Source organism: Hipposideros armiger, unplaced genomic scaffold, assembly GCF_001890085.2.
Source record: "Hipposideros armiger isolate ML-2016 unplaced genomic scaffold, ASM189008v1 scaffold_81, whole genome shotgun sequence".
NCBI classification, from domain to species: domain Eukaryota; kingdom Metazoa; phylum Chordata; class Mammalia; order Chiroptera; family Hipposideridae; genus Hipposideros; species Hipposideros armiger.
The window spans coordinates 1835437-1856813 of record NW_017731431.1 but is presented as its reverse complement, the minus strand read 5'-3'; positions in this window follow the sequence as shown (position 1 = coordinate 1856813).

The window sequence follows — 21377 nt, the reverse complement described above, 5'->3', positions numbered from 1 at the left end:
GCCAGCGTGAGCGGCCAGCAGCCGCAGTGAGCGGCCGTCCAGAAGCCGGCGACCGAGCTGCCTCGCCAGAGAAGAGCGCAATGATGGTGCCAACTTGGGCCAGTGAAGCAACATCCTCCACAACTAGATTGAAGAACAAAAGGACAGCAACTTGTCTGTTCCCCTTTCCCCAATTCCCCAGCACTGTTCCCATCCCCCCAATTCCCCAATAAAAATCTTAAAAAAACAAAACAAAAAAAAACAAAAAAAAAACAAGGCTGTTACTAGTTATTTCAACCACAGTGATGTTCACTAGATGATGAATATAATTTATCACAGTAACGTTCAGTCTTAGGTCATATCACTACTTTCTGGAGATATATAAATGTAAACTGGTTATAAATACTTCTGATATGTGGTAAACTTAAGAATTACACTCCATTTAGGAAGATGTGTATTTTTGTTCTATATGGCGCCTCTGTTTAATTTTATATGCTAGTTTTTTATTTTAATTCTTTTGACATTATCTCCTAGTTCTTTAATATGGACGATGATAACATTAGCATATTTCCTTTACCTTTCTCCTTTCCTTCTGGCCTTCCACTACTCAGTTTTGGTAAACATATTATATTTTATATTATAACATATTATATTTTTAGTTTTTAGCTTTGTATATTTTAAAGTTCTTATATTTTAAATACTTGTTTTGTCAGCTGAATAATAGATCCTTTGATTCACATTTATTACACATGAAGCCATAAGTGAATTTACTCTACCACCCATTTTTTTCTTTCTTCCTCTTCTAATTTTTGATAGGTATGTAATTAAAAAAATTTTCAGGGCATATAGCATGCCACATTTGCTTTAGGATTGGTTCTACAATTAAATACATTCCATGCTCACGTCTACGCCTTTTGCTTTAGGTTAATGAATTTGCCACAAGCTACATAGGGAGTAGGTGGCAGAGCCAGTGTTTAAAACAAAGTTCGACAGAAAATTTCATTTTCCACTACTTCACGCCTTTTTTTGAAAGTAGAAACACACACACACACACACACACACACACACACACAATTTAAAAGATAAACTATACTGAAAGCAAAAGACATCAAGATAGTACATGGAAAAATAAGCAAAATATAAAAAGAGGTAAAAACATAATAAAATACAAATAAATGGATAAATACATGTAAGAGGCTAAAAGTCACTCCAATAGCATAAAACATTCAAAAGTAAATGTTTTAAGAATTTTTACATGGGTACAAAATATTATATATTTCTTGACAAGATATTTACGAGCCAATAATAAATAAAAGGCAAGAAAAAATTAACAGGCCTATAAAGGGTTAATCTTTTTTTCCAAAAGGCATTCAAATAGACAGAAGGTTAGGTTAAAAATCATTATAGATAATCTGCATCCCTTGAATAAAGGCAGCAAGAGACTCTAGGAGAACATTTAGTCCATTTGCTCTCCTAAGGGATAGGTTTCTTGTAAGAGATTTCTGCTTTGGTTTTCTTTGACTGGTATGGAAATCATTTGGGGTGCCATTGACTGCCAGTTTCAGAAGATTCAACGCTAACAGCTTAAATGAAACAGGGAAGCCCAGAGATAGGGTGGTCGTCCCAAGAGTGTTTATTTCAGTGGCCTAATGGGGACATCAAGATTCCAGGGAACTTTCCATTTTTCTCTACTGCAGCCACCCTCATCAGGTGAGCTTTTTCTCAAGGCTGGTCCACTCAGGGATACGAGATGGATGTATCAGCTCCAAACTCCACATCATCACATAACCACAACAGAGGCCAGAAAAGAAACCATCGCTTCTTTGTGGACATTTTAAAGAATGTGTAATCCTTTCCAAGGGGCCTCTCCGACAGACTTCTTCACAAGTGTCAATGGCTGGAATTGTGCCACATGCTCATTGCTAAACTAGTCAATGGGAAGAGAAGTACAATTACAGCTATTGCTCTAGCATCGTGTAGATTCCCCCTACCCCTGCTCTTTATGGCTAAGCATGGACACAGGCTCACCTGAAGCATATAGCCACCCAAACCCAATGCCAGAAGGGAATAATCAACCCATAGTACTTGTCATAGGTGGAGACAGAGCAGAGAGATTTCACCCTTTACCCTCTACCAGTCTGTCTCTCACTTTTGATGCCCAAATACCAGTGAGGGTCAAAACCGGCTGGGAGAAGACATACAACTTTATCTTTTTTGTATATATCCTGTAACCGCTCATAGTTTTGGGCACATGTTGCTACCTTTTTTCCATATAATGAGTTACACACTGGATTTCTCTTCAAAAATGGCCGTGATGAAGTGTTTACCCATGACAAATGTTCAATTCTTAAGGTATTTATAAGTCAATAAAGAGATCTTAAAGTCTCCATGAGCCAGATGCATATTTACACATACACATATGTGCAGTCACACTCACAAACACACCTGTGATTCCAGTGAGAAAAATAAATATAAAGCGCATGTTAAAAACAAGCCTTTCCAATGGTTGAAGAGGGTCCAAGATCATATGTACACAAATACAGTGCAAATTTAAAATTACTTCCTAGATATTCATGAAAAAAGGAAAGACACAAAAGCCAACACAGTGAACTAAAATGTTAATTATAATAATAAGCAAGATGTATTGCATGTAATGTGCCAGGTACTATACTCAGCTCCTTACGTGCATTATCTCATTTAATTCTCATAATAACATTCATAGGCAAATAGTACTATATTTATTTTGAAAATGGGATACTAATGTTATGAGGACAAGGACATCACTCAGGTCACCCTGTTAGTGAGTGATAGGGCCAAAGACTGAACCCAGCTCTGTCTCCTCCAAGGCTGTGTGCTTGACCCTTGACCTTACCCTGAAAAGATTGTGAAAACAATCACACATGGTCCCTGAAATGTTTCTTCTCTCTTTAGAGGCCCAAACTGCTCCTAAGAGCTGCTTGGACATTGTGTTTATAGATTATCATCACTGCTTGAAAAGAACCAAGAAATATTTTGAGAAAATTATGTGTCTCTGATATTGAGGCTCTTATGCAGAACAACCTGTATAAATAAATTCCCCTTATAGCTTTGAAAATACGAAATATTTGAAGTGGAATTCATGCAATGAAATGCCTTAATGGTATAAAATTTTATGCCATTTTTACTTGAAAAGATGTTTTTATGTGTGATCTGTGAAATAATCTCCCCCCAAAAGAGCAGCTTCTCTTTTAAATATCTAAAGAATTTTAGTTGGAGGAAAAATTCACCCAGGCTGTTAAAAAGAGTGGCAGTACATGATTTTTATTTTTACATTGTTAAGATTAAAAGCATTATTCATGCAAATATATTTGCAAAAGTATGCTTTTGCAAGCATATTAGCCTAGATAATATATAAGCCTATATACAATTAAAAAAAACAAAACCCAACCCAAACTAAGTTCCATCTTAATGAAAATGAATGATCAGAGAATTATAAAATAAGTAACCCAATTATTTAGAAAGTTTGGGACATCAGGTATATTTAGGACAAGGTGGAACCCAGTTGATGACACTTCAATGTTTTCATGCTTTGTAATGTAATGGTACTTAACTTATATCCTTCAAAATTAGGGTAATTAGCTGCTAACTGTATGCGACTTGAGTTCAGTGTGGCAAAAGCTTTGCCAGTGTTTTACATGCTTAATATAAATCCCCAAGCATAAAACTGCTCTCATGAAACAAGGTTTCAATCTAGGTCTCTCAGAATACTAGAGTCACAGCATAAACACACTATTTTCCGTGTGTGTGTGTGTGTGTGTGTGTGTACATGTTTATTGCAGTAGGTGATTTAATAATCATGTCAAATACTGGGATCTATGAACAACTCTATTAGACTTGAGTACATAGATAGATTTCAGAATTTTATCTCAATTATTAAATATGCCACAAAGTTTTTCTCTATATAATGAAATACATGATTGTTACTGTGCTGCATGGTAATTAGCTGTAAATCATAAGAAACTTACAAAATGCTGTCATTTTGTCAGCATTAATATTACAGTCAAATCTCATTTTATAAAACTTCTCTGTAATCATAAAGTTTTCCTTGTATAAAAATCATTCTGTCTCTTCCTCTCTCTTTCTTTGTCTCTTCCTTTCCCTTTTTCTCCTGCCCGTTCCTGTGACAGAGGGACCCAAACTCTGCCCAAGAATTTCCACTCATTCACTCTTTCCTTCCCACCATCATGAGGGGATCCAGCTGCTTGAAAGCCCCAGATCCCGAATTTTGCAGACTTTGAAGCCATGTTTAGTTTGAGTCCTTATATGTGCATCTCCTGCTTTCTTTGGCAGAATCTTTATAACATCTTCGGTTGTGTTGGTGTGGGATTAAAAGAAGACACCCAGACATGAGGTGAAAGGGTGTATCCTTGGAGAGAAAGGACAATGGCTTTGGAAACCTTGCATTTGACAGTTTGGGATCAGAAGAATGAGTGCCAGGATGGGGAGAAAGGGTGGTGCAAGGCGGGGAGCAGAGCAGCCTGTAGGGTTCGGTACTTCTGTAAAAGACTCCAGGTGTCTATATATGTCCCTGGGGCACAGAGTTTGGCAGATTTAGCCCAAGCTCCTCCTCCTCGGGACAGCTGGGAGATTGAGAGTGAGAACAGAGCCACTCCAGTTTTTTTCCACCAGCCCTTGCAAGAGAAGCATGCTCACCTTCCTGAGGAGTCAGACAGATAAGGGCCTAATCTCACCCTGTCACGTTTTACCTGAATGTATTCATGTAGTCACCAACCTCTCTGAGCCCTACTTTTCCTACAGATGGTTTCCTTATTGGTGAAGTGGGAATACTGCTCTCTGCTTTACATAGTTATTGTGAGGACTTAATGAAAGGAAGCACCTAAACATTGCTTAAACCAGAGTAGGCTCTTGATAAAAGTTTTTTTTTCTTTTCTTCAGAACTGAGGCACAAACAAGCCTTCTCCTTTTCCTTCCCCAAACCCAGCTATCCTCAATTTCCCCACCTATATTTATTTCATTTCACTTCTGAGGATCAGAATGTTAAAAATAAATGCACAAGGGATTGGGGATGAATAAGTTTGAGACAGAAGATAAGCGACAGTCTTTAGTTCCCTCCAGCTGGGTTGGAGGGAGCGTCCTGGTTTCATGATGACTTCAGGGCACAGGAGCATTTTCCTTCCTTTGTCTTTTGTGGGGTGGGAACTGTGACTGTCCTGCGCAGTGCACCTCGGGCCTCTGACAGACCAGACACTGCCCCAGCCATCAGATCTGAGAGGTATCTAAAGGTCCTATTGAGGGAAAGCCCTGCTGGCGATTTGGGGGCCTCTGGTAAGACAACTGCTGCACCTTATACATTTAGCCCATCACTTGTGTTAAGTGCTACAGGCTTGCCTCTCAAAACTGGACTTATCACTGTTCTGCAATAGGCCTCCCCCCAAATCCATTTCTGACGTTTGAGGAAAGCCAAGCTGATATTAAAAACGAAATTGGTTCTCCCCCAGCATCTTCGACCCACACAACTATTCCTGGCTCCTCTTTAAAATGCCGGGTGGTTTTCTTTCCCTACTCAATCTCTGTTTAACAGTCTTCATTAATATTTCAGAAACATTAGGTAGCCTGTGCATCACTGGTACTTTATTCCCCAGGCTAGAAAAACCCTTTTCTTGGAATTTGAGTATTGTGCAGCTTAACAACCTGTGCGAGGCTAAGAGTCAAACATTATTGCCCTTGTAATTATCTTGTCATAGCCAAGAGATGATAGATGAAGGCATGTCTACTCTGCAAAAGGCCAATTCAGTTCTTACATTAACAGACATCATGATCCAAATAAAATACAAACAATGGGCTATCTACTTAATCCAATCATATCTAGTCAGTCATCACCCCCCACTCTACATCTCTACCCACTAAGTTAAACTGACAAATAGGTTCTTTAAGTAGGAAATGCAATATTAAAAAATTAGAACACATTCAGTGAAAACACACCCCACTCCCAAATATGCACTGAGCTAATAAGTTCAGTGAGATTTCTGTGCATGCATCAAATGGAAACAATTCCATGTTTATGACTGTTTCTTTAGTAATAGCTTCAGAAGCATTTTAATAAGATTCCACTACAAATAAAGATACCAGACTTTGGAGCAAAACCTTATGAAGAAGTAGAAGAAAGCACATTTCTCTTTCATTGCTAAAGAAAGAACTTTTAGAAAGAATTTCTCAAAGGCTCTAAAAAGCCCCAGGCTGATGTGCAAGCGCCCATACTCCCTCCTTCCCACTCGCCCTAGTTCCCTGACAGCCGCTAACTTCCTAAGGGCATCCGAGGAGTTCAGACGACATTGCAAGCTTCAAGCGACTTATGAGTAATATCAAGTTTACCCAGTGAGGAGGGGGCTTCACGGCAAGCCACTCAAAGGCGCTAAAGCGGGACATAGGGATTTACCTGGGTGAGGAACTGTATTTGGCTTTTCTAGTTCAGAAAAGGCCTCCTGAACTGTTAGTTAGGAAACACAACCCAGTGATCAATGCCTCGATTTCGCCTCTCTATTTCTGCCTATTTACCCCGGGAAAGACCTGAGTGCACCAGCTCGGTGCCCGCCAGCTCCCTGAACTGAGGCTTCTCCTTCCTTGCGAGCCATTCTGCCTGTCTTTTCCCACCTGTATTTCCATTTTATTTACTGAGTATGAAACCAGCCAGCCACCCGCCCCGCTCCGTCCCGCAGGTGCCCCCACAGAAGCACGCTCTGTACCTTCCAGGGCTGGAGAGAAGATGCTCACAGAGATTGGACACCTATAGGTGACCCGCCCCTTGGGAACAGCGGCGGATGGAGCCCGCGCTCCACGGTCCCCCTGCGCCGTCCACTGCACCTCTGGCACGCCCACTCTCCGCGCCCCGGGCCCCCGAATTCCCGCACGCGAAACGTCACCTGAGTGCTCACAGTTCTCCTTTCCGGGCAGTGACACGGTGGCAAGCAGCCCGATCGCCCTTCTCTGCGGAGCTGCAGGCCTACCCGACAAGCCCTAGTCGCAAAACCGCGCGCAGCTGGTCTCAGCGGTGGAAAGGTGGAGAGGAGTGGGAGGGTCCGGATCCCGGGCCGCAGTCTCACACAGATTGAGAACCAACCTTTCCTCCATTTCCAAAGGGAGTGTCAACAGAAAAAAATACCCCAAAAAACTAAAACGGCCCAGCCCCAAACGGCGGGCTTACTCTTGCCACTTAAAGCGCGCTTCATCCAATCAGCACGTCTTTATTGAGCACCTACTGTATGCCCTGCGCTCTTTTAGGAGCTTGGGAAGTCTTAGAGAACAAAATGTTAAAACAGCTCTGCTCTCAAGGAGCTTGTTTTTTCCAAGTGACTCTAGCAGTCGCATAGGTTCCTGTGAACCTTTGTAGGTGCTTTCCACAAAGGAATGAAGGAATAGAAATACGACCTTTTTATTTCAGCAAATGTTTATTGATGTCCCAAAGATTGGAAAGAAGGGAGGGGGAGGGAGAGAAGGAATGAGGGAAAAGGAAACCTGTAATATCACCAAGGAACTAGTTTCTTTTTAGGAATTTTGGCTTACTCTCATTAAATCTCTTTGGTATCCCCAAAACTATTAACTCAACCCAGCAAAACTACTTGATAATGACTGCAAGCCTCATGTTTTCCCCTTGATCAAATCTTTTGGCCTCAGTTGCTACTTAGAAAAATAAGGTGACATTTGTAAAGCCGGGGCTGGATCACTTCTTCTTACCCAAGGGAGCCTCATAGGGTTTGAAGACAGACAGATTCCATCCCAATATCATCACTGACTATTAGGCATATGACCTTGGGCAGGTTCTTTAATGTCTCTAATTCTCAGTTGCTCCTTCTATAAAATGAGGGTTGTAATACTTGCCTCCTAGGGTTGCTGGGAGGCCTCATGGGATGACATATGCAAAAGCACTGAAACTGGCCTGGCCTATAGTGAGTGCTCAGTAACTGATCCCTATGGTAATTAATTATGATCATAACACCTTTCAGAATCGTTCTTCCTTCTGTAATGTGCGTGGTCAGGGTGCCTGGTGAAATGTCATGTATTTGCACATTAAATTAGAAAAAGCAGAAAAACTTGAGATTGGCGAAATTGGCTCCAAAATTAAACGGATTAGAATTTTTAAAAGCAAGTGTAGAGTCATTTGATTATACATTTTAGAACTGGAAGCTACCCAAGAGTTAGTGTTTTATGCAAAAAGATATTGCTTCTAAATGCATACATGCTCTAAAATCTCTCAAAGAAAAACCATAGTAATGAGTATGAGGAATGGAATTTAGAGATAATTTAAAGAGAGTTCAAAATGGAAGACTTAGTGGTCAAGATCCTAGAAGTGTGTGGGGATTGTTAGTAAGTGTGACAAGTGAGATTTCATGACAGCACTTTGGAGAAAAGGAACAAACAAACAAACAAAACCAGAAACAACTACCTGATCCATCTCTTAGGCTGATTCCTCCCTGTTATGGAAACTTCTACTGCAATACCCTTGTCACAAAGCATTTTCTATTTCTCTGATAATATAAAAATGCAGTCCACTATGAAGTCATAGACCTCATATTTTCTCCAAGTTAAATTCTCAAAGTTTATCTTTGTTCAACTTTTTTACCCCTGACCAGATTTTGAGTCTTTTCCAAGTAAACTCAAGGGTGGCCTGTCATGCATTTCTTACCTGGAGGCACCCATCTTAAAAAGGCCAGAGTCTCTGCAGTAATAATTTTGCCACTTCAATCCTTTGTTCCAGTGATTGATGATGATGACAATCAAATTCTATATAACTGTGTACTCTGAGGATGAATAAATCTTTTTGTTGTTGCCATATTGTGAAAGTTAAGAAACCATTTTTTTTTCTAGCTCAACATGTTGCACTGTGATTTACAAAGCATTGGCAGCTGAAAGGCCTACTAGAGACCACTATTGAGGAAAATATGCATCCTTGCTTATGTTTGACAATTTCCATAGATGTTGATGAAGGGTATGTGGCCTCATCTTGTCTTATGGTAGCACATTTATATATACTTTAAGAAGTGTCATTATGTATATGATTTATGCGTATTTTCCAACTCTGGAAGGTACACAGGATGGGTATTATACCATTTTACTAATAAAAAAATTGAGCTAAAAGTTAAAATAAATGATAGACAGTGAAGTGGAGGGTGAACCAGGAATAGAATCTCGTCCAGTTCTCTCTAGCACTGCTTTGGAGAGTGCTAGAGGAGCCAGAACTCAAGAGTTAAAACTCTGCACCTGAAACATCTGTGCCTTTTTTCCCAGCAGGAAATGGGGCTGGGGATTAAGACAAACCCCTTCAGTGTTATTGGTGGTGTGTGAAGGAAGCTACTGCTGACCTGGTTTTGTTCCATTCTAGACATAGACTTCTGACTCTGCTTATCAGGTAAGCTTTCATCTTGTTCGAGAATTTATGATGAGGTTTATTGATTCTGGTCTTATAAAAGTAACAGAAGGAATGATTGATGACTGACCACACAAGCTGATGGGAACGAGGTTCGTTGTGCTCCACACATATATTCACAGAGTGTAAGAGCACCCATTGGCATCCTGGCGTCTATTTCTCTGCATTAAGGGACTGTTCAAGGACATCTCCATGCTGATCTGGCATGGCCTTCTTTTGACGGCTCTGGCCTGGGATATCACTTCTCTCCACAATCCACCTGCTGTCAGCTCTACGTTTACTCAAAGCACAGCCCCTGAGAACTGAGTCCTAATCACCCACTCATATAGGAGGATCTGCCTCCCTCTAAAATGCTTTACAGTATTCTAGCTGAGGCTATGGAGAAGTGCTCTCTCTCTACAATGAACCCACAGTGTCCACATTCACTTTAGGGGTTGAATTCATAATAAGCTGTGACAATAGGAAGGACTTGATAAAGTCCCATTAGCAGGAAGAATCTTTCTCTTACAAGAATATAGCGGTGGATACTGATTCAGATTATGATGTTTGAAAACAGCTCACAGACTGCTGCATCTCAGGATGTTGCTGTTTGATGATATTTTGTGCCCACTAACATGTGCATTGTATAAGACCAATGAGATATTGCAATGTTTCTGAAAGTGTTCCGCAGAACACTAGTGACATGAGATGATCTATAGACAAAGGGTTTTATGGTCATGACAGATTGAATTATTGTTCCCAGGTCTTTTACCCCTCCCTGGACCCACTTCCTTGAAATGGCCTCCTCATGGACAGAGCATATTTTATCATCCCTTTCCTTTGGGCTTGGCCCTGTGACTTGCTTTGTCCAGTTGAACGTGTGTTAGAGAGACAGTATGACAATTCTAAGACTAGCACTTAAGAGATATCATGCATTTTCTTTTTTTAAAAAGATTTTATTGGGGAATTGGGGAAGGGGAACAGTGTTGGGGAATTGCAGAAGAGGAACAGCCAAGTTGTTGTCCTTCAATCTTAGTTGTGGAGGGCCCAGCTAGCTCAGCTCCAAGTCCAGTTGTCATCCAGCCACCGATTGGCAGCTTGGGGCCTCTCAGCTCAAGGTGCTGTGTTCAATCTTAGTTGCGGGTGGGTGTAGCCCACCATCCCATGTGGGAGTCGAACAAGCAACCTTGCTGTTGACAGCATGCACTCTCACCGGCTGAGCCATTTGGCCGTCTATCGGCAGCTCAGCGGCAGCTTAGCTCAGGCACAGCTCACTGGCTCATGTGGGAATCGAACCAACGACGCTGTTGCTCAAAACTTGAGCTTTTAACCAACTGAGTCATTCGGCCAGCCCGAGATATCATGCATTTTCACTTCCTCTTTGTACCTCTGCCCTTGCTTGAGAGGATAATGTTCAGTCTGCTGGGCTGAGGAAGGTGAGACAAGTGTGGAACACCCAGATCCACAGACCTGTGGCTTAAAGCAGAGCTGTTTCAGTCAAATCGCAGATCTGTAAGAATACATGATGGTTGTTTTAAGCCATTGAGTTTGGCATGGTTTGTCATCCAGAATTTTGTGGCAATAGATGACTGATATAATGGTCTAAAGAGTTTGAGACACACCACTCAGTATATAACTGCTTCACTCCCTTTTTGAGAGTCATAATCCACATTGATGCATTAAAGGCTCTGAGAAGAACTGCATTAAACCATTACTTCCCAACCTTATTTTATTTTTATACCTTTCTATCATAATATTTTATAGAACATGCACTTTTGAATTTAAAAAAGTTATTAAGAGCAGTTTGTGTAAATTCTAGACTTACTATTAAAAAACCTGAGATGAACTTTTAGAACAGTTTACAATGATTTTCAAGCTTTACCAATAATTAAACTCTTTAAAACTTTGCTTATTATTGAGTACCCATTTACCTTCTCATGGCTGCTGCATTTCACATCAATGACTTATATTATATGGCTCCAAATTTCTAAATGATGAAAAGTTATTTTCCATTGCTGATGCCAGCCATATTTCAGAGTGATTTTATAATTAGTATAAAAACATTTGTTTTTAAATAAATGACCAATGAATTAAATTGATCAGTTTTAATTACATTCATTGGTTTTTTTTCATAAATCACATGTCTAATATTTACTATAAAAGTTACTCAGAAGCCATGTTGGTGTAAAAAATGAGAATAAATAACTTGAAATACTGGTTAATCCCATTTTTTTTTCATTTTTGAGAAATGTGGAGCATGGAGAGGAGTATTCTTTTTCAAGCTTAGTCACAATGCCAAGCGTTAAAAAATGAGTTTCAGGAAATGTTGTAAAGAAACAACATTGAATGAAAATAACATTATCTGACCTGCTATAGTATAAAAATCACAAGTGCTAAGTGCTGTTGTAGGACAGACCTGTGTCTAAAACCTCATTTTATTTCTGAGCTTTAGCTTCTTTATCTGTGACTCAGGGGTGATAGTACCTACCTCAGCCCACTAGAGTGTAAGCTCTACCTGGCCCATAATAAGTGTTCCATAAATAATTGTTGAATTTGTTGAATAAGTAAAGGTAGCTATTCAGCTTCCAATCTTCACTTTTCACCTAGTTCTACTAAAAGACCACAATAAAGTCAAGGAGAGATTGGAAAGGGTCCACTGGTTTACTATGTGGATTTCTCAGATTTTCTCAATTCTGACCGTTTTTTTACCTCTTTGTATTCCAAATGGGTATTTCAAAGCTACAGTGTCCTTACAAGTATATATGCATACATTTCTGAAAACAACCTTTTCCCATATTGTCAAAGAAAAAATTGTGGACATGTTAGAATAGATCACCTATCAGGCTACACCTTTTATGTAATTTCTCATGAAATGGATTGACATATTGCATATTTCACCGGGAAACTGTCACACAAATATTACCCTAGAGAGTTGGAAGACCTCCACAGCTTAAAAGGTGGGTCTTGGAAGGGCAAATGCCTCATTGGCAATTGATTGTAGCACTAAATGCAGTTCTCCTTACTGACCACTTGGTGGCAGTGGCAACTAAGTGCCAGCTCAAGAGGTCAGGGTACACACAAATACGAGATTGCTAATTTCTCTTTATTCAAAATTTAAGACCTACAAGAGGTGTTCTGTTAATCCCATGAGTTAGGACGAACTTTGCTAATTGAAAAAAGAGGCTCTAATAAAAATTTTAATAAATTTCTTACTCTAGTTTATGACATTAGGATAGGCCCATAGTTAGGTGACACCTGGAAAGATGAATAATGATCATTTCTGTAGTATTCTTTAATAATCTTTACCTACATTCCACATCATTGCCACACTTTCTGGGCCATATCCCAGAACCTGAACTTCTCCACCGCTGAAATCTGAAACGCTGCTCTCTGACCACAAACACCTATTACCTCTTTTCTCAGTTACTGCAAAGGCTATGGTTTTTCAGAGACTACAGTCTCTTGAGTTCTTATTCTTTTTACCCCTTGATTCAGGAAGGAGGTGGTAAAGGGAAGAAGCGGTCAAGAAGGGGGAAGGCATCCAAACAAAAGGGCGGCTTCCCAGGACTTGGAGTTTTTATCCCCTTTCTCTAGAATGGGCTGTTCCCCTAAGGGCGTGGGACCACTTGATTGGCACCTGTGATTGACAAGAGGTACTGCGCAGGTGCTAGTGATTGGTCTGATCTAGTTGGGTATTTTGCACCCATTTGTTTCAGGGGTAGATAGTTACAATGAAAAGAAATTTTGGGTGGAGAGGAGAGGTCACTGGGAGGTCACATCCTGTGGGACGTGCAGGAATGCAGAGACCCAATGCCTGCCTCTAACTGCCTGCCTTGTTTTCCCCTTGAGAGACGTGATCCCCATTTAAACCTCTATTGGAAGTTGAGGGACAGGAGGTCTCTTCTTCTGTGCCTGCTTCCCGCTGGCAGGGGTGTAGAGCTGTCCCTCCCTATTGGGGGATTCATGGAAGTCTCACCCTAGCTGATCTCAGGAGAGGAAGGGGTCTCGAGTGCCACCTGGAAGACCGTGTTGGCTTCTTTGGTTGTGACTGGCAATCTTGTTGGGATGTCCTCTGTATCCCCAAGTTCCCTGAATGAGGAAAAATAGATTTTAATTAATAAATCTGTTAGCTCTCATGAAGCCTGTGGCCATTCAGCCTGTCACTCAGGTGGCATCAGTTGTCTGGGCCCAGAATGGGTTTGGCATTTAGCTTACTGGCCTGGGGGATATTAGGAAGTCACAGGCTTTCAAGTAGTTATCTGAAGCAGGGGTGGGAGTCTTCTATTATTTAGGATTCAGAAACTGATTTACAGGCAATCAAGAAGCAGGGGGATAGGAGAATTCTAGGATTCAGGCTAGGAGCAATCTTTAGCCTAGGATTCACAAACTGGTTAGAAAAGTAATCAAAGCCAAGAGCTAAGGAACTAAGAAACTTGGGAGGAGATTTAACATTTCTACAGGAAAGAAAACTTGAGTCTTTGGGGTGGAGGGGGCACTCCGTTGGCCGGTAACACATGTGTTCATGGTAGAGACCCAAGTACAGAGTGGAGACTGCTCTCATACTTACTCCTGGGTTCCTGTTTCCTCAGTTATTTTATTTTGAAGATTTTTAAATGTACAAAAAAACCCCAAAGAAGTTGAAGAAATAATATAATTAACACTCACATTTCTTTCACCCAAGAAAATTAATAATAATTCCATATAATTGAAAATGCACTTAAAATTTCCCAATTGTTCCCAAAATGTCTTGTATAGTTTTTTTTTGCCAATCCTGTATCTAATGAAGCTTCATGCATTGCATTTGTCTGTGTCACTTTTATCTCTTTTAGTCTGGAACAGTCCACGACCTTCTTTTGTTCATTTCCAAATCATTGACTTTTCTGAAGAGTCCTACAGAATATTCTACATTTTGAACTTATCTACTCTTCAGTTTAAAAATGTTATAAAGTAAATTAAGGACATGTGGCGAGGTCCCTTTTATTAGACAAGGGTATTTTAGGGAACTGGGCTTTTAGGCATAAATGCCAGTCATAATGTGAAGAGATTTCATTTAACACATAGGACAGAGGGTCTCATTTCCATATGGTCAAAGGAAAAAAACAAACCAGTTATTTCAATGAAGTAGTAATCATTTAGAATTTGTTGATAATTTCTCCTTTTTGAAAATATTAGGTAAAATTCCCATTAAGTAATTTCTGAAGTACAATAACTAAATTTGAAAATAAATATTTTATACATTTAAAGCACAATGCTTTTAGTTTACATTTATGTTATTTACATGTGAGCATATTTGGGGTAAAATGATCTGTCACCACATGCTAATTATTATTTATGCTAATAGATAGTCAACTAGGGAGATAAAGAGGTATTTTTAATTTTATTTAATTTTCCTACACAATATTATCTTTTTTTGTCACTTTTGGCAGGAAATTAACTGCTTTGTGGGTTTTTTTTTTTTTGCAGGGAATAAACAGGTATAGGCATTAATCCAAATCAATTCTCCTTTTATTTAAACAGACTGACTTGTGTTGAATCAGTTAATAGCATTTGTTTGGTTTTTTTGTATTAAGTGCTAAGAAAAGATAAAGAGAATATAGCAGATATGGTTGCTGCTATAGTATAAATAAAAGAAACACGCTGATATATATTTTTCCACTTTTGCAGTGTACAGATGTTAACTTTGGGGGATATTAAGTTTTATTTTAAATGCTTCATTATTCATGGTCTTAAATCAACTGTCTGTCAGCATCTTGAGTAGAAGATGGTAGGTGCTCAATAAATGCCTTTTGCACAAATGAGCTAAAATTTGTTTCACGCATATTGCCATTTTCAAATTACTGTCACACATGGTCTGGGTGAATTTCATCTGCATTGAGATTTAGAGGAAGCTCTTAACAGATGACAGTGTGGGGCCCTGCAGGGTGAGAAGAGAAGCAGTGCCAGCCTAGTAGAGAATATAATGACCTTAAAGCTGCCCTTGAAAGACAGCAGGAGTGTGAAGCTCACATAGCCTCTCAGCATTTCCACACGGGGTGGTGGGTCCCAGGATGTACACGGGAGAAAACAATAACTACATTGGCATTCAGAACCATCCACATCAAAGTGCTGTCTCCTCCCGTGTTGTCTGCAGATGGGAAATCTGGGGATCTTTAGAGGGTTTTTATGATAATTATAATGCCACTTATATGCTCATCTTTCCCTACAGCATTGCTCAGGAAGTAACTACCTAACACATTATGCTTTTGTTAGAAGATGCAAAAAATTTAAATTACTCGATTTCTTTGTTTACATGGAAGCCTCACCCAGTAGCATATATTTACATACATTTAAATAAAATGTATTCCTTCTGGCACTAAACAGTTTTGGCACTAAACAGTTCCTTCACCTCTCAGAGATTTCATTTCTTCATAAGTAGAGAGGGAATAAAAATATCCACTCTGTTTGCCTCTCAGAGTTGCTGAAAGATCCAATGAGAGAATGAATGTGTATGAATGTGTATGAAAGTGCTACAAGTATTTTTTTTTTGTTTTTGTTTTTTTTAGCTGAGCCATCCTGCTACCTGTTGGCAGCTAAGCGGCTGCTCAGCTCGGGCTGGACTCGAACTGCTGTTGCTCAGAGCTCAAACTCTTGAGCGAGCTCTTAACCAACTGAGCCACTCGGCCGGCCCACTACAAGTATTATTACTACTATTACTCTCCCCATATGTATATGACCCACATACATGTATGGAGTGTGGTCATCAAGAGTGTCCACATTCAAGCAACTACTCTGGAGGAAGAGAACAGACTGGTGGGTGGAATGAAAGTCAAAGGTTTGTTCATTGGGGTCAGAAAGTCTCCCAAGAAAGGCCTGGGATACTTTTAAGTCAGGAAAGAAGACTGCGCAGATGTCTTCCTAGAGGCACTTTCTCACTCTGTCCATCCATCAAAGTCCAGCTCAGCATTTCTCATCCAGGCCTGTGATGGGTATCCTTGCCCAGGAAGATATTATGGTATGGTGGAAAGACTTTGAATCCAGAAAACAAAAAACAGGGCCAGAATCCTGACCTTACCCCTAATTTGGTATGTGACAATAACAATACTAAATCTCTCAGTCTTACTTTTTTTTTTTTTTTTAGCTGAGCCATCCTGCTACCTGTTGGCAGCTCAGTGGCAACTCAGCTCGGGCTGGGCATCGAACTGCTGTTGCTCAGAGCTCACACTCTTGCGCGAGCTCTTAACCAACTGAGCCACTCGGCCGGCCCCTCAGTCTTACTTTTTTTATTCATATAACAATCTTAGCATTGTTATGACAGTTGTGTAACACAGAAGATGTGAAGCAACACACAGTAGGCTTTCAGAAATTGTAGTTTCCTTCACTCTAAACCTCTGGCCCACACAACCTGATTGCCTTCATTTTGGGACTGGAAATAATGCTTATCTTACAGAGGTGCTAATCAAATTGATGAAGCAATATATGTAAGCCCTAGCTCAGAGCCTGGCACATGGATAGTCATTAATTCATTCAGGCTCCAGTCTTATTATGGTACTATAGTGACAAGAGTCTCGGGAGGAAAATAGGAGGGGTTTGTGCCTCAAGCAGAGGCCCAGCTCATGAGGAAAAACTAATCTGAGTTGTGTGTATGAGGGTTAAATTGAGGCTGCATGATCAACTTCTGGGTACAACATATACACTGGGTTTCACCCTGGTTTAAAAATGTCAACAAGTGCCAGTCATTAAGTATTTTCACTTGTGACTTGCCTGTTGACATTGTTGCTTAGGAGGGACTTGCATTGAAAGTAGAGAGGCCTGTTCTCTGGTGTAAGCTGTCTGAAAGCCAACCCTCATGATGGTCCCCTGATCTTTATTTTGATTGAAGGAGAACTAGGAATAAAGTGTGTCTCAATGTTTTCTAACCAGTTTTTCATACTTCAAAATTTAACACATCCAACCTCCCACCCCAAAGTACCAATCTAGCTATAAGTCCTCTTGATTCTTTATTTAAAACACAGTGATTCTACCCACTTCTTCCCACCTCCCCTCTCATCACTCCAGGCAAAACCACTCTTATCTCTTAATTGTCAATACTTTTGACAGAGTATTCTGTCTGGTTTTGCTCTTTCCTTTCTTCCTCCCCATAGTAGATGTGATGATAGTCTTAACAATCTCCAGTCACCTCTCTTTACTGTGGCAGCTGTGTGCTTTGTGTGGGATTGATCCCACCCCCATCTCCAGGGCAAACCCTGATGACTTGAAGCCTATCAGGAAAATCCAAGCCTTATTGTAAAAGTAATTGGTTCAGACAATCCACGACTAACCTAGCCCCTGACATTTATCTAACCAAAGGACTGGATCAAGGTGGTCTAATAGTGCAAAGCTTAGGACATTTGTCATATGGTCAGTAGTAGCCGTCTTGTTCTTTCCTCTGGGATGTGAAGGAGAAGGCATGAGGTGGTGTGCAGACTGGCGGCTATCTTACACAGCTTGCCTGAGGATGAACCCACCACAGGAGGAAGCAGAGCCACTGGAATCCCAGAGAAATGGAGGAAAATCCCCAATTCCTCATCAAACCATGCCTAAAACCCTTTTTTCCTCTGAACTTTCCAGTAACATGAACTAATAATTCCCCTTTAAGCCATTTTTGGTCTCTTACGAAGATTCCTAATGGCTACATTCTCCATACTATAGACAGAGTGATCTTTTCAACCATAAATCAGACCATGGCAAGCCCTTCCACATTTGTTCAGCTCTTTGGTCTTTTTTTCTTCATTAGATTCAACCTCAGTTTGGGAGCTGTGAGCTAATTGCACAGAGTCAAATTGAATGTTGCTCCTGTCGTTTTTCAAGTCCTAGAGTCAAGTCTGACCCTACTTACTACTTACTTCGTTCTCACCCCTGGGCTGGGAATGTTTTCACCCTGGCCACCAGCTGAAATCTGGACCCAACTGCCAAATCAATGGACCATCATGAGCCATGAGGCTGCTAACAGCTTGTCCTTGGGGATCTTAGTACAGTTACTGCCTTGCTGCTTTGCTCAACCCTCTAGATGAGCCCCTTAGCCTCTGTTGTCTGGTTAGATAAAGTCAGAATGTGCCACCCATTCAGCCCACACATATATACGTACACAAGAGCTCCTTAAACTACCTCCTCCTTCCATCTTTTGGGGTAGCTTCTTTTCCTCTACCCAGACTGGCTTGTAGCTGATCCCACTTCAACTCTTGACCATTCTCCTCTGGAGTGTGTTGTCAAAAAGGACAGAAGGATAAGGAACCCATCAGTATAGGAAATTGGATTATGGAGTGAAAGGACACTTCAGTTGTGAAAAGAGGCAAATCCAAGAAGTAGGACAGCTAGATTTTCTATTAACCATAGATATAAAGAAAAGACAAATCACATAACTATTCAGCTATACTTCCCTTTCAGCCTCTGGACCTGCTTTTTTTTGTTGTCACACATGGCATTGAGGCAGACCAGAGATTAATGGGACGGGGTGTCATGGAGAAGCCTTCAACTCAGAATGTACTGTCTCTTATACCATAGAGGATTTATATTGTAATGTGTAATTGAGAAATCTGGGGGATGAGGGCTTACAACCATCAAATGAAAATGTCATATAGGAAAAGGAGTGACACTATACAAAAGAAGGTGGGTTGACTTGGAATCTAGAATTTTGAACACTCAGTTCTTTCCTTGATAATAGAACTGAGAAATGTGTTTTTTATTTGTTTGTTTGTTTGTTTTTTAAAATCTGAATCTTCCTTTTAAATATCCCCACTATTTATTTTTTACTTCTAAATTAACAGAAGTGAAATCCTTTAAAAGCAAGACTTTAGTATTATGATGTAGATTAATCAAAGGTTTAGCAAAAAGTACTATCATCTTAAATCTCCTGACTCTCCCCATTACTCTTACATGACTGGAAAAGGACATCACCATTTGTAGGAGGCCTGGGCTGGGAATCCCACCACCCATTTCCTGGGTGATTCTGGGTCAGAGCCTTGTTTCTCTGAGCCTCAGTTTACACATTGGTGAATCAAAAGATGGCTGAGAACACTTTCAGCTATTTCTATGATTCTAACTTTATTTGGGGCTCTGTTTAGGAGTAAATTCAGAAAGAAGGTGGTAGTGTCAATGTTTTTACTCCACCAAAAAGGCCAAATGTGAATGGACATTTACTCTGAAACGCTGTATTAATTGCTATATGTTAAGTCCTGTTGGAGTTTTAAAAGTCAGAATTGTCCTTAGAATCCTGATTGGATTTCTTTGATGAACTCAGGGTTTGGTGATGGCAGTAAGAAAGATAAAATGCTTGTTCTTTAATAAGGAATCACCTAGACCTATAAACTTCTACCTTATGACCTTTCACAGTATAAAGAAAATTGCCTGCCACAGCAGAATTGTGTCAACTCTGCCCCCCCAAAATGGGGCTACTGGATGCTTGCACACTTTTGAACAAAAAGACTTAGGAATGACTTTTGAGACTTTAATCTATTCATAAACATCTAGTTCCAGTTCAAACTTGCCTCAGGGTAACATTGTACAAATATACTTAAATTGGACCTAGATATCATAAAATGATATGGAGATGTCTAAGGGCTTGTCAATAGGATTTTTATTACCATGATATAATCTTTTTACATTTTAATTAGTCTCTAGGAAGAGTAGATTTTCATCTCACTTTGATGTGTGTGTGTGTGTGTGTGTGTGTGTGTGAGAGAGAGAGAGAGAGAGAGAGAGAGAGAGAGAGAGAGAGAGAGAGAGAAGAGAGAGAGAGAGAGACAGACAGACAGACAGAGAGAGACAGAGAGAGAAAGAGAGAGAATAATATTTCATTAAAAAGGTGATTGAAAATATCCTGGGTATTTCTTTTTACAGCAGAATAATATTCAATCAAGAGAATTTGTGAGATATTTACTCTTCTAATAAGAATTCTGAAATTTGGGAGATTTTGAAAAATCCATAATTATTTTTCAGTTCAGCAAAGTGGTCCTAAGGCTTTCTTTCGAAGGGTGAGAGTATCCTAATACTCTCTCAAAGGTCTCCTTGGTGTACTCACCCGTTATTCTGTTAGGAGGTACCCTCGAGTAAAAAGTAGAAACTCAAGATGGTGTTCATCAATGTGGAAAAGCATCAAGAAATGGTCACACTGTTTTATATGATGGCATATAAAAAACATAAATGTTTTGTTTGGAAATTTCCCACTGATGATGTCATAACTCAGGTCTGAGGCACACAGAATAGTGATTTCTCTGGGAAAACATGAGGCGAGTGAGGAAGGAGGGAGAGCAGATGAAACCTGGGATAAGATAGTGGTGGAGAGGGGTGAAGGAGGGAGACCTCTCTAGGTTCTACTGGGCTGGGGAATGGAGTCTTCTGTGCTGAGGTGAAACAATATGAACTGGGAAGAGAATGGCCCCAAAAGAGTGTCACTGCTCTAGATAATCATAATTAATTATGTTAATAAGTGTTTCCTAAAATCTATTGTATCGGAAACATGCACGTCGACTCCAATATACCATATACCTAGGGAGGGCATCCTGGCAGTACCAGTGGCTGGTGATGGAGAAAGAGATCCTATTGGAATGGAGGTGCTAAGGAGATGGACAAGGGGTCAGAGGAAAACCCCAGCAGAGGGATAAAGACCAAGAAGAGGAGCAAGAAATCTCAAATGTCAACTGTTGAGATTGGAGGGGTGTCCCTGTGACCCCCAGAACTTGTTAGTCACACTGCCTGCCTATGGTCTGGAAGGGCTATCCTGAAGTTATGGGCTGCCTATTCTATGCTAAGTAGTGCAGGCAGTTTCGTGGGTATAACCCATAATAATCAGACCTGTGGTTTTAACTTTACTAATGTAAATTAATTATTTAATGGAGAGATTATTAATGTCAATCACAATGTTAACAAGTTACTTTTACTAATGATTTCTTTGAGATCTGAAACATTTATAACAGAAACATAAGGCTGAGCAAGGTGTGTATAAAAATATTATAGTACACAAACCATTTGAACAGACTTGGGC